The sequence below is a fragment of the Mercenaria mercenaria genome, chromosome 13 (assembly GCF_021730395.1).
Source record: "Mercenaria mercenaria strain notata chromosome 13, MADL_Memer_1, whole genome shotgun sequence".
NCBI classification, from domain to species: domain Eukaryota; kingdom Metazoa; phylum Mollusca; class Bivalvia; order Venerida; family Veneridae; genus Mercenaria; species Mercenaria mercenaria.
The window spans coordinates 34,856,092-34,879,129 of NC_069373.1; the positions used below are offsets into that span (position 1 = coordinate 34,856,092).

General features: G+C 34.3%; 1 protein-coding gene across 12 annotated transcripts in view; it reads left to right on the top strand.

The window, feature by feature from the left end:
• The window catches only part of LOC123530428 (plasma membrane calcium-transporting ATPase 2-like), a 178,231-nt gene that overhangs the window by 56,357 nt on the left and 98,836 nt on the right, over positions 1 to 23,038 (top strand). For 8 of the 12 annotated variants that reach the window (XM_053521513.1, XM_053521524.1, XM_053521525.1 and 5 more), the window contains one exon: positions 15,629 to 15,675. The gene's annotated coding sequence lies outside the window, so the exon portion shown is untranslated. Of the gene's footprint in view, positions 1 to 15,628; positions 15,676 to 18,413; positions 18,631 to 18,765; positions 18,789 to 21,969; positions 22,412 to 23,038 lie in introns of those variants that run through there. The other 4 variants (XM_053521520.1, XM_053521523.1, XM_053521516.1 and 1 more) reach the window with 4 other exon arrangements.

Genomic DNA, 23,038 nt, shown 5'->3' on the forward strand with positions numbered 1-23,038 from the left:
GTTTTCTTGGTTAAGTTTTATGTTTAGGTCAACTTTTCTCCTAAACTATCAAAGCTATTGCTTTGAAACTTGCAACACTTGTTCACCATCATAAGCTGACCATGTACAGCAAGAAACATAACTCCATCCTGCTTTTTGCAAGATTTATGGCCCCTTTTGGACTTAGAAAATATCAGATTTCTTGGTTAAGTTTTATGTTTAGGTCAACTTTTTCTCTTAAACTATCAAAGCTATTGCTTTGAAACTTGCAACACTTGTTCACCATCATAAGCTGACCCTGTACAGCAAGCAACATAACTCCATCCTGCTTTTTGCAATAATTATTGCCCCTTTTGGACTTAGAAAATCATTTTCTTGGTTGAGTATTATGTTTAAGGCAACTTTTCTCATAAACTATCAAAGCTATTGCTTTAAAACTTGCAACAGTTTTTCACAATCATAATTTGACACTGTACATCAAGAAACATAACTCTATCCTGCTTTTTGCAAGAATGATGGCCCTTTTTAGACTTAGAAAATCATGGGTAGGACAATATTTCTATTATACAAAAAAAATCAGATGAGCGTCAGCACCCGCAAGGCGGTGCTCTTGTTCCACCTTATGGTTATAAATCTTTGTCAGAATATTTATCTGCAAGAAATCTAGGTCAAGTTCAAAAGTGGGATACCTGAGGTCAAAAAATATGTTACTAGGTCAGATCATTGAAAAACTTGGTTAATGATCTATGTTTAAATAAAACATGGTCAAAATGTTTGTCACTCTGAAATCTGGGCCAAATTAGATGCTATGATATCTGGGTTAACAACTAGGTCAGATGAGCGATTCAGGGTCTTCAGGGCCCTCTTGTTTTATTGTTCAGTTTAGTATTTTGCAGTTTTGGTACAAATCCAAGTTTTTCCTTGCATGTTTTTCCTTTAACATTGTTACCTTCTTTGAAGAGTATTCCATTGTTACCTTCTTTGAAGAGTACTCTGATCTGTTCAAGTGTTAAAAATGACAAAGGTCCCTTTGTGGCAGAGTTGATTTTGAAGCACTTGCCCCTGAACACAAGTAGAGTGTATTTTTCCATGTGTAGCATCTGTCCATTTGGGTGGTTTTCTTCCATTAAAAGCTGGGAAGTTCACTGAAATATGTGCTAGTGTGACAATATATGAAACCCAGACAAAATGACAGAACATAAAAAGAGGCATTAATTTTGAGAAATGCAATTAAGAGTTTCTAGTCTGGCTTAGACAGAACAGTTAAAAGAGTGTCTGTGCTGTTGTGTGGTATCTCTAGTTGTTTAAATAAACTAAACTGTGAAAAGGTGAGCTTTTGTGATCACCCTTTGTCCATCATTGGGGTCGTCCGTCCACAGTTCACAGTCCTTGTGAACGCGATAGAGACCACATTTTGCAATTAATTTTAATCGAACTTGCACACAACTTGTATTCAGTTGCATAATATCTTGGTTCCTTTCGAAAACTGGCCAGATCCCATCATGGGTTCCAGAGTTATGGCCCTTTAAAGTGCCAAACTTTGCTATTTTTGCTTGTGAACACAATAGAGACCACATTTTGCAATCGATTTTAATCAAACTTGAACACAACTTGTATTGGCATAATATCTCAAGTTTCTTCCGAAAGTTGCCCAGATCCTATCATGGGTTCCAGAGTTATGGTCCCTTAAATGGCCAAAATTTGCTATTTTGGCTTTTGCCACCATATAGAGGCCATTTATGGTTTGATTTGATACAAACTTGCAAGATATCTTCAACAACAATAGATCTTTGATTCCATGATCAATCCATCAGATCCAATCTTAGGTTCCAGAGTTACAGCCCCTGATTGACCCCTGAAAGAGCCCAATTTTTAGCTTGACTATTCTATTCTATTCACCCTGGTGTCGGCGTCACACTTTGGTTAAACTTTTGCATGCAAGTACATATGGCTGTCATTTAAAGACATACTTTGAAATTTATTTTTTCTTTTTCTAGGTCAATTACCAACCTCACTAGGTCAAGTCCCATAACTCTGACATGTATTTTGGCCAAATTATGCCCCTTTTGGACTTAGAAAATCCTGGTTACAGTTTTACATGCAAGTTACTATCTCCCAAACTAATTTATTTTTTCTTTACAAGGTCAGTTACCAACCTTACTGGATCAAGTCCCATAACTCTGACGTGTACAAATTATATCCCCTTTTGGACTTAGAAAATCTTGGTTAAAGTTTTGCGTGCAAGTTACTAGTGCAATCTTTAAATCAAATGCAGATATTGAATTGAGACTTCACATGTGTCTTTGGGGTTATAAAACTAGGTTATATTAGCATCAAGTTCCATAACTCTGACATGCATTTTGGCCAAAATATATCCCCTTTGGAACTTAAAATTTCTGGTTAAGTTTTGCATACAAGTTACTATATCCAAAACTAATGCAGATACTGGATTGAAACTCTATAGATATTTTAACATTTAGGGTAATATTCCTGCTTTTGGGACAACAATTCGAATAGTAGCTAGGGCATTGGCTGTCTTACGAACATCTCTTGTTCTAATTTTTACCTTGTGAACACGATAGAAGTGACATTTTACATTTGATTTCAATCCCACTTAAACACAACTTAAGTTACAATAAGGTCTTGGTTCATTTCAAAAACTGACTAGATTCCATCATGGGTTCTAGATTTATTGCCCCAGAAGGGGCAAAATTTCCTATTTTGACCCTTTCAGCCATATACCGGTAGAGGTTTCATTTATGCTTTGATACAGACTTGCACAGAATGTTTATCTTGATGATCTCTAGGCCAAGATAGAAACTGGGTCATGTGGGGTCAAAAACTAGGTCACCAGGTCAAATCAAAGGGAAAGTTTAACACCCTAGAGGCCACATTTATGATCCTATCTTATGAAACTTGGTAAGAATGTTTATCTTGATGATTTTTATGCCAGGTTTAAAACTGGGTCATATGGGGTCAAAAACTAGGTCACCCGGTCAGATCAAAGGAAAAGCTGATGATTCTAAGGCCAAGTTTAACCAGTGAGCGATATAGTGTCATCATGACCCTCTTGTTTACTAAAGACTAACCTCCTTTCAGAATGTAGTGTTGTAACTTCGCATCATTTTCGGCAAGCTTTAAAGTTTTGGCCATTGCATCTAACTTAACTGAGGTGGTGTCTGTCACACAAGCAATTATTCTACGTTTGGCATTGTTCTAAATGCTTAAATTATTCATGAAAGAGAATTTGTTTGCAGTTTCAGAATTGAACTTATTAAGAGTATAATTTTCTCTATCGTAAGTTGTAAAGTCAAAGCTTTAATTTTCAGTTCCTGTGATAATGTGAGTAAAGGGAAATAATTCAAAATAACACATAAATTTCTAGTGTAGTTATTAGCAGTGACAAAAATTAATGATGAAGAGTTTTGTTATGAAAAAGTACCAAATTATTGATGTAATTTCCTGGAAGTTTTGCAATGGTAATTTGTGAGGTGATTATCTGCATATACCTAGAATCACTTTTCTCATTTCCAACAGTGAGGGAGAAAATCGCAGACATTTAAAATCAATATGTATAGTGAGAGAAGGCATATGATTTGATCTGAATTGGACGCAGGTCTTGTATGGCTGGAAATCAATAGGTTTCCTGAAAGATGGGGCAAATAGTATGTGATTATTGTAGATATTGGATGTTTTTTTTTTTTACGTGATTCTGCACTTAAGTTTCTTTGAATAAAAAGGAGAAGAAATAATATCGTCAATTCAAGTTAATGATGGTTTTCCTTGAGTAAAAGACAGAGTCTTGTGCGGGTTGTAACATCTGTAATTTCCCAATAACCTTTCAACCCCTTTTAAAGAAACCTTTTAGAAGTTGTAGAGAAAATATTGCAATAAATTGTCTTGGCTACTGATACTGTTATTTTTAAATGTTGATTAGAATGTCCTTTGAGCAGCATGGTGTATTAGATATTTAGCTCACCTTAGCATTTGTGCTTAAAGTGAGCTTTTACACTGTGAGATATTTAACTCACCTTAGTATTTGTGCTTAAAGTGAGCTTTTACGCTGTATGAGATATTTAGCTCACCTTAGCATTTGTGCTTAAAGTAGTTAGCTGTTTACGCTGTTGTCTATGAGTATTTATAAGCTCACCTTAGCATTTGTGCTTAAAGTGAGCTTTTACGCTGTATGAGATATTTAGCTCACCTTAGCATTTGTGCTTAAAGTGAGCTTTTACGCTGTATGAGATATTTAGCTCACCTTAGCATTTGTGCTTAAAGTGAGCTTTTATGCTGTATGAGATATTTAGCTCACCTTAGCATTTGTGCTTAAAGTGAGCTTTTTTGATAGCCTGCTGTCTGTGGCTTTGCAGTGTGTAATGTTAACTCCCTATAGAGATGACAATTTTGGTTATATTTTAATGGAACTTTGTCAGATTGTTTGCTTGATTAAAATCTTGGATAAGTTTGATACCTGGTAATCAAAAACTATGTCATTATTTTAAATCTTAGAAAATACTTTGTTAACCCTCTTAAGACCACATTTTCTACCTCGTCATCATGAAATATGGTAAGAATGTTTTTCTAATGTTTACAAGTATGTTATTAAGGTCAAGTTTGTAATTGGGTCATTTTTGGTCTTAAAGGTGGATAATCAGATTTTGGCCATGTAGCGGATTTGTTCGAAACTTTAGCATCTGATCATTTACACTCATTTATGTTCACTTAACACTTAATACAAATTAGATTTTCACTGGAGGTATTTTTAAAATTTCATTTTCCTATCCTGGTTGCCCAACAAAGATAGAGTTATTTTATCAGAAGTATAAATTTGATAAACATACTTTGCCTAAGGAAATGTATAAATATTAGACATATTGTAATATATTTGTAAAATATTTGCATTAAAAATTATGTATTTAGATGGAATTCATTAGAAACGCAAGTTTGAAAAATTATTATTACCTCCCTTTGCCTATCTTGGTTGCGCAACCAAGATAGATTGGAAATAAATGAATTCAGAAGCTATACACAGCTTTTAAACTTGCATTTTGGTTCAGATTGTTCAATAGTTGATATGTCTATCAAATGCAAATGTAAAACTAGACATTGTATCGAAATAAAAAGAAATACCCAGCTTTTTATATACTTTTATATTAAAGGGGAGTAATTACAAAATTTTATAAAAATAATAAAATATACATTTCAAATAGGAATCTAACTCTATGTAATCGGTCTTTTTGTTCCTTAAATAATTCTCTACCAGAATATACAAAAAGTAAAAAATGTCATTAAATGTTGTTGAAATGTGATTGACCACCTTTAAAGTGGGACACTAGGTTAAATCTTGAAGATTGTTAACACTCCATATGTTACATTTTCTACCTGATCTTCTTTAGAATCGGTCAGAATGTTTGTAAATTTAGGACAGTTTTGAAACTGGGTCATCTGGGATAAAAATCTAGTTCTTGGTTCAAATGATAGAAAAACATTTTTAATACACTTTAGTCCAAATTTTGTACCTGATCTTCATGACACCAAGTCAGAATATTCGACTTTAAGATCTAGATAAAGTTTGAAAGTGGGTCTAAAAGTAGATCAGTATGTCAGACTATAAAGACTTTGTTGATACTCTAGAGTCCACATTTCCACCTGATTTACATAAAACACATAAAACATGGTCGGAATATTTTGACTTCCTGGAAATCTTGGTGAAATTGGGTACTAGTTCATATGGGTTACAGAAGTAGGCCAGATGAGCGATATGGAGCCTTCATGGCCCTCTTGTTTTTAATAATAGACAAGTCCTAATTTCAGATATGCTGTTTTGTATTGGTATTTGAAATGGATTTAAATTTTATAAACGCAGCTATAGCAGCTGTCCTAGGAAAGCACTACTTTCTTTGTTGCCTATGAACTGGTTATAAAGAAGAATGGATTCAATAAAAAATATGTAAATTAAATATTCAAATTTATGACAACATACAAGAAAACAATTACAAAAAACAGGAAATAACATTTAGTTTATATGCATAACAAAAACATGCAGCTAAATTGTAACCAAAGTCATTAAGATGCTTCCTTTATTTTGCAGTTATTTTCATTTTGAAATTTCACGTTATTTCTACATTAAGCCATTGGCCATTCCTTAGGATATATTTTGGCACTGATCAGTTTTGCCTGATTTTGTTAAATTACAAGGATAAAACTGACCACTTAACGTACATTTTAACTCTATAGCATCTAAGGTACATTATGTCCTTTAGATGTTGAATTAGGCCACTTGTAAACCCTGTTTGAATAATGCCGAGGTATGCAAGTAGGTGTCCTCTACAAGCAGCATGCATTAATCTTGGTCTGATGGTTTTTTTTTAGCTCACCCGAGCACGAAGTACTCAAGGTGAGGTATAGTGACCAGTTATTTTCCGGCGTGCGTCGGCGTGTGTCGTCCGTCAACATTTGCCTTTTGAACACTCTAGAGGCCACAGTTGTGACACAATCTTTATGAAGCTTGGTCAGAATGTTTGTCTTGATGATCTCTAGGTCAAGTTTGAAACTGGGTCATGTTGTGTCAAAAAATAGGTCACTAGGCCAGATCAATGGAAAATCTTGTTAACACTAGATGATCTTTAGCCAAAGTTTGAATTTCGATCATCTAAGGTCAAAAACTAGGTCACCTGTTAAATCATTTGATGTGCATGAAACTTGGTCAGAATGTTTGTCTGCATGAAATCTCGCACAAATTTTTATCTGGTTAATGTGGGGTCAAATCAAAGGAAAAGCTTGTATACACTCTAGAGGCCACTTTTTTGCTCCAATCTTCCCAAAACTTTGTCAGAATGTTTGTTTTCATGAAATTTTGGAAGAGTTCGAATCTTGGTCATGTTTGATAAAAAACTAGGTCACTAGGTCAAATAAAAGAAAATGCTTGTTTACAAATTTTTGGTCCAATCTTAATGAAAATTGGTCTGAATATTTGTCTCCCTGAAATCACTAGGTAAACATTTACACTATTATGGTGTGTTACTCAAGTGAGTGACCTAGGGCCATCTTGGCCCTCTTGTTTAAAGTTTCTGCATCTTATTCAGTTATATAGACCGCCACAGTAGCCTTGTGGTAGAGCACCCGATTCGAGTGGGGGAGGTCGTGGGTTCGATCCCGGGCAGCGTCATACCAAAGACATAAAAATGGTACTAGTAGCTTCCTTGCTTGGCACTCAGCATTAAGAGGATAGTGCTAGGACTGGTCAGCCCGGTGTCAGTATAATGTGACTGGGTGGGATATCATGCCACTTGTCTACGGCGTGATATTCCAGTGAGGCAGCACTATAAAGTTGGGCGTTGTGCTGACTGCTACAAGCAGACACCGTCATTTATATGACTGAAAAATTGTTGAAGAAGACCTTAGTCCGAAACACACACACAAATATATAATCTTTAAAAATATTGCATAGAATTCAGGTATGTGAAATTAGGACATATTGACACTTTTGTAAAAGAAAAAGTCAAGGAAACAAATTGCTAAACAGTAGAAGATTTGTGTTTAACCTGTATAGAAGTGCCATGCTCAGAACAGTCAGTATAGTATAATTATGGACTTAAATACATTGGAAATCAGTGTTAACGAAAGACCCTGAATATTCACAGGACAGTCGGTCTGGTAAACATGATTTTTTTACAGGACCGGATAATATTTTACCAGACCGAATTCTTTTTAATAAATTTGGTATCTGATCTTTAAAACTGGTATTTATACATAGTCTTAAACTATATAGACAGCATTACACGAATCTACATCCTTTTAGTTTATTTCCACATATTAACTGAAACAGATTTCAGACATTAAGTTTTCAGGCTGTAAAAAGTCTCCCTGTACTTGGATTCAGTGTTGTTATATTTTCTGGTCCTTTTGGACCATGGAGTCCATTCAACATTTGTGTAATAGATTAAGAGTCCCGCTTAAGCCGTTGCTTGGGAGGCGTGAGAGATGTCCTCTCGCGAACAGACTCGGTCAAAACGAGTCTGCTGTTATTCTTCTTGGTTGCATTCTTTGCTTCCAAAGGATCTTTTTACAGATTTTATTCATATTCATTTGCTATATCATCGCTGTCTTTTCCCCCACAAGTCTATTGTTTGCACCGAGTCACGTTGATGTTGACATATAAAGAGAAAGTTGACCCGGAATTTCTGGAAATTCCCGTCTGGTTCCCGCGTACAAAAATCGAGTACCATCCGCGAGTAGTAAGCATCCAATGATAACGCGCGTTCTTAGAATTGTCGTGACGTCGTGAGGGGTTTCCACTGTTTCTATTTTTAGTACCAATGAAACAAGCGCTTACTAAAATATAGTTTGACATCAATTTCTCGGGATTCCATGTTACAATTTAATGATGAAAGTCAAACTTTCTCGAAATCGCGGAGGACTTTCTTCTTATTTTATGATATTGACCTGCAATTTTTATCGGACACTCGGTCTTGTGAACTTGATATATCACGCCGGACCGGATCAAAATTTACCGGAAATGTCCGACGGTCCGACGGCTTTCGCGACCTCTGTGGAAATGCTTAGAAATAGAATTTAGCGCAATATGACCTCTGTGAATTCCAAATGAATTAAATTTCTGAAATGGAAGCTCTGATGATATTTTAATGGTGTTTTAAAAACATCAACAGTAAGATTGTAAAAAAAAACAATATCCCAAGTGATTAGTTAAACAATAATATAATGGATTAATATTGATCTTTGTCCAAGAGCTGTTAAGATTAAATTGAATTCATCTCTAGAGAATTTGAAAATAGTTTAGGTATACATAATGTTTGTATGCAATCTCTTAATTCTCCCTGCCTCATGTTTGGTGTTTGATCACTACTTACATGAGAAGCATTGTACATATTTAGCTCAGCTGTTAAAAAATAAAGAGGGTTTGCAGTATTTCCAGAAGTATGCCCCTTTTTAGTTCACCTGAACTTTGTACAGGGTGAGCGATCAGCATAGGTGGGTAGTCCGTTGTCCATCGTTGGCATCCTGCATCAACATTTTTAACTTAAACATATTCTCCTCTGAAACTACTGGTCAGAATCACACCAAACTTGGTCAGTAGCATCCTAGCATGAACCTCTGTCAAGTTTGTTCAAATGGCTCACCTTGGCCCCTTTTAGGGGTCATCAGAGCTAAAAATACCTTTTTTAAAGACTTCTTCTCATGAATCACTAAATGGATCTTTATCAAACGTGGTCTGTGACTTCATTCCTTATAAGGTCTTATGTCTTGGGGCACCTGTGCCCTTTTAGGGGCCATTGAAGTTAAAACAGAAACACCATTGAATGATTTCTTCTGATGGTTATGTGTTTTTGGTGCATGGCAGCAAAATACAGAAAAAAAAACTTTAAATTGAAATAACTTTTGTTTTTTTGAACAACTTAAAGGATTTTCGCTAAAGTTAGAAGCAAAGTCAGATGGTTAAGGTTTTTTAGGTGAGCGCCTTAGGCTCATTTGGTTCAGGTTAAAGTTTTGCATGGAAATTACTATCTCAATAACCTTACACTTGAAAATGTTTAAATCAGAATTAAAACTAGACTAAGTGGACATTTGAGGTAAATGGTCTGTATTCACAAGACTTAGTGTTTTTAGCAAAGGTTTGACAGTAGTTTGAAGCTAGTCATTTTAAAGATAATAATTTTGGTACCAGTATTCTTCTCAAAGAATTTCTGTCTTTGTCAGAATAAGATGCCTTCTCCCTGAAGAGTTAGTTTTACACTGTTTTTCCCAAGGCAGAATGCTATGATTAATATTCCATGCTATGGAAATACAAATATTCTTCATAGTAATTGTTCTTATTCATAACAGTTACCAAGGTAACAATAACATTTAGAAATTTCTGATTGTAATGTACAGTAATTATACATGACATTGAACCAGCGTGATTTTAACTTGGCCAGTCACATTTAAGCAACATTTTATGACATTTTTTTTTTTACTTTTGGATTATTCTATTAGATTTTTATAAGAAACAAAAATACCCATTACAAAGTCATACAGTTTAAGCCCTCTATTAGAAATGTATATTTTACTGTTTTTATGAAATTTTGTAATTATCCCCCTTTCTTATGAAAGTATTTAAAAAGCTTATTTCTTCTGATTTCAGTATAATTTATTATAGTTTTACATTTCCATTTCATAGACATCAGGATATTTCACTACCTGAATCAAAAGGAAAGTTTAAAAACTGTGTAAAGCTTTAGAAGTAATTTATTTCCAACTATTTTGGTTGTTCATCCAAAATAGGCAAAGGGAGATAATAATTTTTCAAACCTGCATGTACCTGCAACTATTTCACAAATATAATATGATAGTTCTTATATTATTCCTTTGAAATACTGTTGAAAAATTGGTTAAACCCAAAACAAAACAAACAAACATTCCTTTGACAAAGTATGTTTAACATAATTATGAATGGGTTAAAATAACTTAGTTGGAAAACCAGGACTTTTAAAAATAATTCCAACAAAAATCTAACCAGAATTAAAGATGAGAACTGGATTACCGAGTTAAAAATGGCAGTAGAAATGTAATGGTGTTCTAATTGTACACCCAAAATATTTGGAGACTGTGCTGGAATCATGAATGCATGTCTATTGGTCCGTCTGTGCATACGTCCATTGTGTCCACTACATATACAAGACTTTCATAAACTGGCAGCAAATGTCAACTTCATTAAAATGATTTGCTAAGCAGACAACCGAGGTTTCTAGGTCCAAGGTCAGGGTCACATGTGAAGGTCAAAGATTTAATAACTTAACTTTATGTCGATCAGCTCCATATTGTCTTAACCATTTCGAATATTTTCATAAAACTGATATCCATTGTAAACCACATGAAGATAACATGTAGGACAGACAACCCAGGTCACTAGGTCCGAGGTCAAGGTCATACTGTTGATTAACTGCTGGAAGGATTTTCATCCAGATGACATGCAGGGTGCACAACCCAGGTCATAGGGTCCGAGGTCATTGTCACACAAGTTCAAGATCAAATAGCTTAGATTTATGTCTGTTCTGTGTCTTCTTAGTCACTGAAAGGATTTTCATAAAACAGCATTGATTATTAATCTCATTAAGACCACAGAGTGCACAACCCAAGTTACTAGGTTCAAGGTTAAGCATTAACAGTGTTATGAAGGGCTGGACAATGACTTTGACATAAAACAAACTTTTGGTAAGGCATTCCTTTCCCTTTAATTCATTTTCCGTGTGATATATTCTTTTGTATATCATCAGGGCCTCCATTTGACCAGATGGTGTTCTTTAAGGGGCTAGATACACTTATAAGAGGAAAATTTGTAAGTTAAGGAAAACATAAAATTTGTGGAGTTTCTCTGAGAAAATGTGACTGATGTATGCTGGAAGATGAATTAGCAGTTGGTTAATATGCATAGTACCGTGCATTTTAAGTGGGAAATGTGCAATTGAAATTGGGCTAGTATATTATCCTGTATCCTAATGGGTATCATGGTTTGAATAGGATACCTAGGGGTAGGGTATAACATGTACTTTAGACAATTTCTTTCTGGTCTTGTGCCAGTGGCTAAATACAGTCTTTTTATGACCCGAAGGGAGGCATATACTTTTTGAACCGTCTGTCCACAATTTTCGTGTCCGGTCCATATCTTTAATTGTCATCCATGGATGGATTTTCAAATAACTAGGCATGAATGTGTACCACAGTAAGACGACGTGTCGCGCGCAAGACCCGGGTCCGTAGCTCAAAGGTCAAGGTCACACTTAGACGTTAAAGGTCATTTTTCATGATAGTGCATTGATGGGCGTGTCCGGCCCATATCTTTGTCATCCATGGATGGATTTTCAAGTAACTACGCATAAATGTGTGGCACAGTAAGACGATGTGTCGCGCGCAAGACCCAGGTCTGTAGCTCAAAGGTCAAGGTCACACTTAGACGTTAAAGGTCATATTTCATGATAGTGCATTGATGGGCGTGTCCCGTCCATATCTTTGTCATTCATGCATGGATTTTAAAATTATTGGGCATGAATGTGTACCACAGTAAGACGACGTGTCGCGCGCAAGACCCAGGTCTGTAGCTCAAAAGTCAAGGTCACACTTAGACATTAAAGGTCATATTTCATGATAGTGCAATGATAGGCATGTCCGGTCCATATCTTTGTCATTCATGCATGGATTTTAAAATAACTACGCATGAATGTGTGGCACAGTAAGACGACGTGTCGCGCGCAAGACCCAGGTCTGTAGGTCAAAGGTCCTAAACTTTAACATCGGCCATAACTATTCATTCACAGTGCCATCGGGGGCATGTGTCATCCTATGGAGACAGCTCTTGTTAAAAACTTTAATTAACTGTATATAAATGAAAACACATACAGTTTTGTACTAGATGAACAAAGTTGGCTTTACAGTAGTACCTGTGAACTAGGTGCTTGAATTGCCAAGTGTAAGCTGCTACATGTTTTCATAGACACTGATTTGGCATCTTCTTGCAAATATTTATTACAAGAAAAATACTGCCAAATCTAAAGGTGATTATTAACAAATTTGCAGCAGTTATGAATCATGATGGTTTATGTCTTTAGGACCATTGTGCTTGTATTTTAAGCCAGCCAATAAAGGCTCATGCCTATGTTGTTGGTTTAATCCTTTAGCTGGACATTAGGATTTTGTGTGTTTGAAGTTACTTAAATAAGTAATATCTTGTACAGATATTCAAGTAACTTTGTACAAACATTCAGCTTAACTAGGTAAATCCAAGACCCCTACATTAAAGTCAAGGCCACACTCGCATGTCGGAAAGAATTTGTGTCATTTTTCATATAGGCTTTCCCTTTTACATGAATGGACAGATGCACAAGCATTCACCGTTTTTTGATGGTGTGTAACATGCAAGACATAAACCTGCAGCTCAGAGGTCAAGATCAGACTAATAATCATAGTTAAAACGTTTTAATTATGTCTCTCAAATGCAGTTTAGGAGACATATTGAATTAGTACTGTCTGTCAATGTGTAGTCTATCCATTTGTCTGTATGTCACAGTTTGTCCATGCAACTGCTCTGACACGACTGAATGGATTTACACCAAACTTCACAATAAGAGTGATGATTGCCAAGCCTTAAATTGTGCATTATTGTCCGCATTTTCTGGTTAGATGATTTTCAGCAAAGTTATGGCCCTTGATTTTTGGGTGGGTTTTTAGCTCACCTGAGCACAAAGTGCTCAAAGTTGAGCTTTTGTGATCGCCCTGTGTCCGTCATCAACAATTTGACTGTTAACATTCTAGAGGTCACATTTTTGGCTCAATCTTAATGAAATTTGGTCAGAATGTTACCCTTAATAAAATGTTGGACGAGTTCGATATTGGGTCATCTGGGGACAAAACTAGGTCACCAAGTCAAATCAAAGGAAAAGCTTGTTAACACTCTAGAGGTCACAATTTAGCCCAATCTTAATGAAACTTCATGAGAATGTTACCCTCAATAAAATCTTGGATGAGTTCGATATTGGGTCATCTGGGGTCAAAAACAAGGTCACCAGGTCAAATCAAGGGAAAAGTTTGTTAACTCCCTAGATGTCACATTTTTGGCCCAATCTTAATGAAACTTGGTCAGAATGTTACCCTTAATAAAATCTTGGACGATTTCGATATTGGGTCATCTGGGGTCAAAAACTAGGTTACTAGGTCAAATCAAAGGAAAATCTTGTTAACACTCTAGAGCTTACAATTTTGGCCCGATTTTAATAAAACTTGGTCAGAATGTTACCCTTAATAAAATCTTGAACAAGTTCGATATTGGGTCATCTGGGGTCAAAAACTAGGTCATCAGGTCAAATCAAAGGAAAAGCTTGTTAACACTGTAGAGGCTACATTTATGACTGTATCTTCATGAAACATGGTCAGAATGTTAATATTGATGATCTTAAGGTCCTGTTTGAATCTGGGTCATGTAGGATCAAAAACTAGGTCACCCGGTTAAATCAAAGGAAAAGCTAGTTGTACCCCCTGACAACAAAGTTGTAAGGGGGGGTATACTGGTTTCAAGTTGTCTGTCTGTCCGTCTGGCCGTCTACCCGTAGACGCAATCTTGTGCGCACCATCTCTCCTTATCCCCTTGACAGAATTTAATGAAACTTCACACAAGTGATCAGTACCAACAGTAGTTGTGCATGGGGCATGTTAGGTTCTTTTAGAAAAAAAATTTGCAGAGTTATGGGACTTTGTTTTTTTTGTTACTATACTATATACATAGACACAATCTTGTGCGCACCATCTCTCCTCATCCCCTTGACACAATTTAATGAAACTTCACACAAGTGATCAGTACCAACAGTAGTTGTGCATGGGGCATGTTAGGTTCTTTTAGAAAAAAAAATTGCAGAGTTATGGGACTTTGTTTTTTTTGTTACTACAGGTAAAATCAAAGGAAAAGCTTGTTAACACTCTAGAGGCCATATTTATGACTGTATCTTCATGAAACTTAGTCAGAATGTTAAACTTGATGATCTTTAGGACAAATTTGAATCTGGGTCATGTGGGGTCAAAAACTAGGTCACCGGGTCAAATCAAAGGAAAAGCTAGTTAACATTTTAGAGGCCACATTTATGACCATATCTTAATGAATCTTGGTCAGAATGTTAATCTTGTTGATCTTTAGGTCAAGTTCAAATTTGGGTCAGGTGGGGTCAAAAACTAGGTCACTAGTTCAAATCAAAGGAAAAGCTTGTTAACACTCTAGAGGTCACATTTATGACTGTATCTTCATGAAACTTAGTCAGAATGTTAAACTTGATGATCTTTAGGTCAGTAGGTCAGGTGAGCGATACAGGGCCTTCATGGCCCTCTTGTTTGCAATTTCTGAGTTGTATCTGGTTGGAGACGTGTTTTTGTGAAAAACAATCTCTAGTTAGCTTTTTCTATAATTTTTGTATACATGTATATCCAAATATCTTGGTACAAATATTCAGCATGTTCGGCATCATAAGAGGATGTAGTGACATACAAGACCCAAACCCTCAATATAAAGGTCAAGTTGACATTAAAATGTCAAGTATTTCAAGTAACTTTTCTTGCCCAGTTTTAATTCACTAGAACAAGGCAAAATGTCCCATGCACGACTCAGACTCTTAGCTAAAACGTCAAGCAAGGTCTTACTAAAGATTCTGTCTAATAATAACCAGAAGACACATGCTTAAGTGTCCTAAACATCAAATAGCAGGAGTCGCACATTACTAGTTCTAACCAGATAGCAATCAAAGAAGCAGAATATTCATTACCGCTGTTGAAATTCACTGTTAATTCACTTGTTAAGACATTCCACTGTTTTCAACTGCAGTGCTTTCTACTAGGTGATTTCGTGGCCTCAACGCGAAACTAGTCTATATGTATATAGAAATAGAAGCAGATAGACTAGTTTCGCGTTGAGGCCACGATTTGGTAAGTTAAAAGTTAATATATGAAAAACAAATGGTGTATTGCAGATGTAGATGAGTTAACAGATGTGTGGTTAGTTCCTGCTATTGTGAGTGTGCTGAGGAATGTGCGCTGGTGTGTTGTTGCACCCAGTAATACAGGTACTATATCTCCTACTGCATCAATTGTTTTAACAGTTTGTCTCCTCTACTTTCAGGTTTCTGTTGAATGCCAGCATGGATTAGCATATGTATAACACTGAAGGTAAGCCTGTTTGAGTGTTATGTGTAGTTTTTCCTGGTATTGTCAGAATGACATTAATTGCTAGAATCTAGTGCCTGATTATGTCTACATGTAAGTATCGGAGTCAGCTACAGGTCAAGGTAGAGCTTAGTTTTACAGGAAGTAATCAGTATATGTGATACACAGCTGTATATAGGGGAGGATGGATAAACGGTAGTCAGGGTACAGGTATGCAAGAAAATCCTGGGAGCAGGTCTCGGGTGTAATCATTAAATTTAATAAGTACTTGACTAAATAAGACGATCATTATCTGGAGGCCTGGAAGACATGGACAGTGGAAAATAATACTGAGGCTTTTTGTTCACATTCTTGGGGGGAAAATTCAGTTGCCTTATAGTGCCTTATTGTATGGGCTTGAATGTGAGGGTTGTGGGTTGATTAATCAGTTCTGGCACTCTTGATAATTTCAGAATATAAGGATCTTACATGCCTGCCTGGTTAAGACGGGGGTTTTCCCTACCCGAGGGACAGTGTGGAATGGAAAACCGAGGGTTAGCGAGGTTTTTTATCCATGCTGTCCCGAGGGTAGGGAAAATAGCTGTCTTACACAGGCAGACATGTTAGATCATTTTTCTTGCCTATCATGTTCAAAATAGATCATGGAGACAAATAGGTTTGGGTATTTCCTGACATTATTTATAAAGTTTATGACGTCACAATGGTACCAGTACTATGTGACGTCACCTTAGTTCACGCTATTTTAGACAAGGTTATTCCCTAGGGAAAGACAGGAATATCTAACCCCGGTGCGTGCTCGGATAAATGTATACTTTCCCCGCTAGGTAGGCAAGAAAAAATTATGATACTCTTATTAGATTAAAGTTTGCCAATATATATGTTATGTCAGATTTAATGTAATTATTTTACATTTTCTTTATCTGCAAGTTGATGATAGATCTTCTCAGAAAGAAATAAGAAATAGATGGTTCTATACTTGACAGTCAGACTTTAATCTTAGCTGTCAGTGAATGCTAATTTTTCCCCTGTCTATTTTATCATCTTGTATATTGGAGCATGCAAAAACTAGTCTTATCTTTTCCTTACTTATTCTAGAGAGTTCACTTTTTCATTTCATATGGGGAAGTGGAATTGTTCATCATTTATAATGAATATAGCTTCTGTCCTGTATTTGAGCGATTGAGTGATACGTATGTTGGACAGTAATCCCTGGTGTCATTTTTACATCTTGAATGAATTCAGTTAAGTTCTAAGTATTCACCTGTTTGAAAACCAGGGACTATAGGTTTGTGCTTTTCCATCTGCCTATACTTTCTATACCTCTGTCATTCAGCAAGGGATTTTAATATTACTTGGCACAAATGTTCTGCATAGTGAGATGATGTGTCTTGCACAACATGCAGATCAATGGTTGAAAGGTCAAGGTCACACTTGGAAGTTGATTGTCAACATTGTTTCTTGACCTGTCTGCAATGTTTTAGTCCATGCATGGATATTTAAAATAACTTCTGTAGAAATGTGGACAGAATTATAAAAAAAAAAAATGTTTGTGTTCTGTCTTCAGAAAAAGTTAATTATGATAAAGTGTTTCATCACATTTTTTCTCTTTATATTCCCATCAGTTAGAAAATGAAATGTTAGTTTTATATGTAAAGCAATTATCAGGAAATTACTGTAGATTTTTATAGATGCAAATTTAAAGTTTCATAAGGCTTTAAAATTTTAATTTTATGTTAAAATCAGATGAAACAGTTTTCCAAATAGATGTTATGCATAATTACATGAATAGAAAAGTGCTACTTTTAATACTGCACATGAACTTTCACAGTTAAAGAGTCATAAAGGGAGGTTATAAAAACAGTAGATTCAATAAAACGCCCTAGTATGTTCATCAGTATTCAAATTAGAGAAAACAAGATAGATACAGAGTACATTATTATTACATTGATTCTAATTTCAGGTGTTTTTTTTTTTAAATCCACATGCCCGAGGGACAAAAATTTACATTTTGCAGTTGTCACATTTCAGTACAAGTTGACTAACAATTTTCAGTCCATCACTTTTGTCACCCTGCCATTATTGCAAGGACAGAATTTTTATGGTTACTATGTCAGATATTAACTGTCAGTCAAAGTGTATTATAATTTATTATATTGTTACTAATCCATCTCCTCCTTTTTACTAAGGTTAAATAGATTAGTGGAATCATTGAAAGAATCTGCAAATAATTTTGAATTCACAAATTAATGGAAACTGCTTGAAATGTGTATAATTTTGTCTGAAAAACATGTTCATACCAGTTCAGAGGATACACACTGGATTAGGAAAGATTTAAACTAGTTTCATGCTACTTTTAGTATACATCTACCTACATCTTACGGCAACAAATGTTTTGAAATTCTTGTAAGAGTGCTTCCCCCTTAAAGTCAGATTTTTTTATTAGGCTTAAGTTCATTTGTTTAATGGCTAAATTGACCCTAAAGTAATGATGATTTGATCAAGTAAAGCAATGTACAATACATTGTGTTGAAAAGAAAAAAATGTACAAAAGAATTGTTCTTTGTTTGGTTAATTGTTAAAATGTAGTTGGTATTTGTTCAAGATTGATTGTTTTTGTATGTCCACATCGAAGTAAATGAATAAATACAATACTGGAGATATGTAACTGATTATAACTTGTTTACTTTTTTAAACCTAAATTTCTTTCTTTTTCCAGTTTTGGGTTAAATACTTGAAAAGAAATATTTTTGAAAACGAAAAGAAAAGGAAGAAAAAAAAAGCCAAAAATATGAGTGTATTTTTAACCTTTGTATGTGTCACATGGAGTATTGATCAGTGAAATTGATGGATGACCATCTATAGATCACTGACATAAGTATTTAAATTGTTCAGATCTGGATATTAGCCTGAGGAGTATCATTTTTTAATGTTGATGGTTTACTGAAGTATTTGACAGCCGTAAGTGTACTTTAAAATTTTAAGACAGTTTTTGACAGTATTGTAAATTGTGACACTTCAGTTAAGTTGTGCAGTTTGATCTTGATTAACAGGAAGGTTATTAATAATTTATGTTGGGATCTTTGAATTTATTGATGGATAAATAGAAACTGATAAAGGTTAGTGAAAAATTTAATGTTAAATTTACAGGATTTTGTGACATGATTTTCTTTAAGAGATTTATTGAAGGAACAAAAAGTCCGTTATCTCTATTAGAAATATATGTTTTTATTATGTGATACAGCAGTTATTCAGTGGAAAAATATGCTTCTCTTATGTAGTAAAAGAAATCTGTAATTTTATTATCATTATCATTATAAATTATTATTATATCCCCTTTTTTTCCTGTCTTAGTTGTGCAACCAAGACTTAAGTAAGATTCTTTAAGCTTAACTCATTGCTTTAAAACTTGCCTTTTGGTTGAGATTGTTAAAATATCACAATATCTATCAAACCTAAATGCAAAAATAGAAATTATATTGAAATGAAAATAAATACTCTGCTTTAAAAAAAAAAAAATTCATACTACAGGATTTAACTTTAAATTTATATAAAGATCAGTGATCCTTGTTATAATAAAATGCAGTCACTTGAGATCCATTTTGGTAGAGTTTGTTGATTAACACCATCAGAAAGAAGAGAAAGATAATTATAGAATAAAATACAATAGTTCTTATTTCATATCATTCCTTAGAGCTAGTTAGTTTTCTTAAATTCTTTGGGGCAACCAGGATAGGAAAATCAACCTCAGGAAGTTTAAGGTGTAGTCAGCACTGATTGAACATAATTAAAATTTTAATGTAAATTGTATACTTTATCAAAATCTGAAGTGTTTTATCATCTTGAATAATATTTTTGAAAAGACATTGATGAGTCAGAATAAGAATTTCTTGTTGGATATTTACTCATGGAAGTTACTAAGCTGGGCAAGTTTCGGAGGAAGTTAATGTGGTTTTAGCTCCAGTGCAAATTTAGGATATATATTTGGGGAGTACATAAAAAGGGTCAAGTTCTTAAGAATGTTGCTTACCATGATATGACTTTATCATGTTATATTATCAGGGTAGATTATGTCGTTTGTTGCTGGTAAAGATTATTTCAAGGATTGTTGAAGTTTATAAAGAATATGTTAAAATGAGGTGATTGTCAACTGTTTAGTTTGACAGTTTTGTCTCAGCAGAGTCAGTAATTCTGATTTGCTGATTTACATGCGTTTTACACCGAGTATCACCCATGGTCGAAAGGTGTTAATTAGTTGCTGAATATATATTGACTGAGATATACACACCAAAATCAATGTATTTGATGCCTTCTTGTAAGTATGGTTGTTACACAGACAGTAGGAGCATGCCAAAATGTCTGCTGGAGTCGAATGTATATGTATTATACGGCTATAGTTTCATTATTGATTTAATCAGAACATTGGCAGAGACTGTGACATCATTGCTATTGATAAAAATACAAGAATGAAATGATGTCTCTCAATCGATATGCAGCTGCCGTTAAGTGGCAGTTTCATGTAATGATTTGTATAGGTGACATTTGGACTGCACTGTAAGAATTATAATAAGTAATTTATTTCTTTTTCAGTCTTTGATGCTAAATGTTTAGTTTTGGAAATATCTATGAAATGATTGCCTTATCCCTGACAAAGAGATGTAGTTACACTGCCTTCCCTGTTGCTTTGAAAGGGTGGGGCTTTTAATCACCTTTTGAGCAGTATTTTACGCTTGCAAGATCTATTCTTTGGGGCCTATAGATCTGCACTGGTGTTTCAACATGTATACAGTAGGAACTAGAGCAAAAACAATATCTCCTAATTTAGATGGTTCATCATGAGGTGTATACGTGTGACCTTGACCCCTTCATACTTATTAAGTAAGTAATTATAGTGTGAGGAAGTGGTGAATATTACCATATTCAGATTTTCTCAAGTGGTACATACAAGTCAAATGTTGACACTTCAGCTCTTCCACTTGCCTAACAAAGTACTTAATGTGTCACAGCATCATGTGGCTGTCTGAGTTAGGTCTCTCATGTTCAAAAATTAGACATCTTTTAAGAATCAAGAATTATGTATGAAAAAAAAAAGAAAAATATAGACCCATTTGTAATTGGTTGAGTTTAAGTTAGGCAGAAAATTGAGGATTTAATATCCTGTGACAGTATTTGAAGTAAGCTTACGATACATCCACATCCACTGTGCAAAAAGTTAAATTTGTTCTGTTCAGTCTCTAGCATTTTTCCTTTTAATTGTTGATACGTGTGCATAAAAAGGGGCTGCATAATTTAATGTCATGATAACATTTAGAACACAGAGGTTTTAGTGTTATGTGCAAATGAAATAGAACTAGGGGCATGGTGTGGATTTTTGTAAATATTGAAGTTTTTCTTTACTGAGGGACTTGCTTCAGATTAAACTAAAAGAGTTGTTTTCCATTGTATAGAGACTGTAACTGTCCTTTGAATCAATCTTTACAGTAGGAACATTTTAAACTAGGAGTTATGATACCCTTTTGTTTTGCCTCATTATACATTTTATACATTTTAAGTTTAAATATACAGCATGCAGTTCCATAAAGTTTTGACTTATTGTGAATAAGGAATTAGTGTTCATTTTGAAATAATGCAGACATGAAATAACAGGCATGCATATAGACTATTTTGAAATTATTTAACTTTGCTAGCTATCTCTGATCTTTTGAATAATTTATTTGGTATTTCTAAATTACTTGTTTAATATACTCCATTAGCAGTTAGTGACATAGAGGATATTACATAAGTGTCTTTTCATATTGAATTTTTATGAGTTGAATAAAATGTGAGTCTCTGCCGAGCATATTGTCAATTTTATTCAGTGAGTTTAATAAATTGAGTGTGGAAATTCACAAATGTAATATTCTTTTTATCAAATGTTAGCTTTTCCTGTCGAAACATAAAAGATTCCACTTTCTTTAACTTTGAGCATTAAACGAGTCAATTTGACCTGTCTCCTATACTTTCAACGACATTAACGTCAAAGCTTTATTTATACACTAGTGTATTGTCAATTTTATGTAATGGCTTTATTTCACTCTCACGACGTCAAACAATCATGTGAAAAATATATTTATATGTTATGTACTTGTTATTTTGCAACTTCAGATACGTAGCAATTGTAAAAATAGAAATAGTGAATATTTTCACAAGGTGCTAGTCACACTGTGACATCACTGCCTGACCAATTTACATCACTGCTATCGGTTAAACTGGTATAGTTAAATATAGCTGCGGCTTGCATTGTGTACATAGTCGATTTTACTATTAATAGCGTTACAATTTACGAGTTTTAATCTTACATTTTGCTGTTGACGAGAAGTATCTTATTAAATATGCAACTATTAATAGACAAGATCTTTTCAGTGTTTAACGGCTAAATAAGAGTTCGGGTTTAAATAAATATTACATAGTTACTGTAGTCTCAGCTGGATTTATATACACTGTGCATACTAATGGACAGCTTAGAATATAGTGTAGTATTATATATTCATTCCTAAAGGGGATATAATTTATGCTCGAGCAGATATATAAAAATGTATATACATAAGAGTATAGTGATGTCAAGCAGCAATATGATAACTTAAGGTATGAAAATTATTATAAAAGTGTGCTATATTTGGCATCCAGATTTCATCCTTGCATTTTGATAGGAAATACTTAATCTGTTGGTCAAATTGCAAAGAGGCAATAGGATTATCAATAAGTAAGTATGCATATACCTACCGTATATTATGATAATTTAATTTAAACATTCTTTAGATATATTTGATTATAACAATGATGTATAAACGTAATTTAAACATGGTAATTTTATGCAAATGCGTATTTGCAATACAATCATTTATTCCCATTGATTTTTTTTCCACAGAATTTTAAAGATGGAGAGAAATTTTTAGTTAGTAGACATTTTGATTAATAATAACTTCCTTCTTTTAAATGACTGCAGAAAGTATTTCTATTTTCAGGTCATTTCTGATAATGATTTCTTTCAAAATTTATATAATACATGTATTGCGAAAAAAGATACTTGGGAGAGAAATTGAAAGTCTGCTATCATTTTTCTGTTGTTTCATGTTAAGATTTACTTCCCATAGTTCTTTATGAACGAAAATTATTTACAGAATTAAGACTTTCAAATAGGAAAATAATAAAGGCTTCAATAGATAACCGTTGCAATTTATTATACACTTATTAAATGGCAACAGCTTAAGAGTGCTAAAAATCACGTAAGGACACCATCACCAGTGAGTTGTTTATTATATATAGTAATGACTTTACTCATGTCTGGCAAAACATGTTATGTTGCCTGCTTCTGGTTATTGGCATGGGT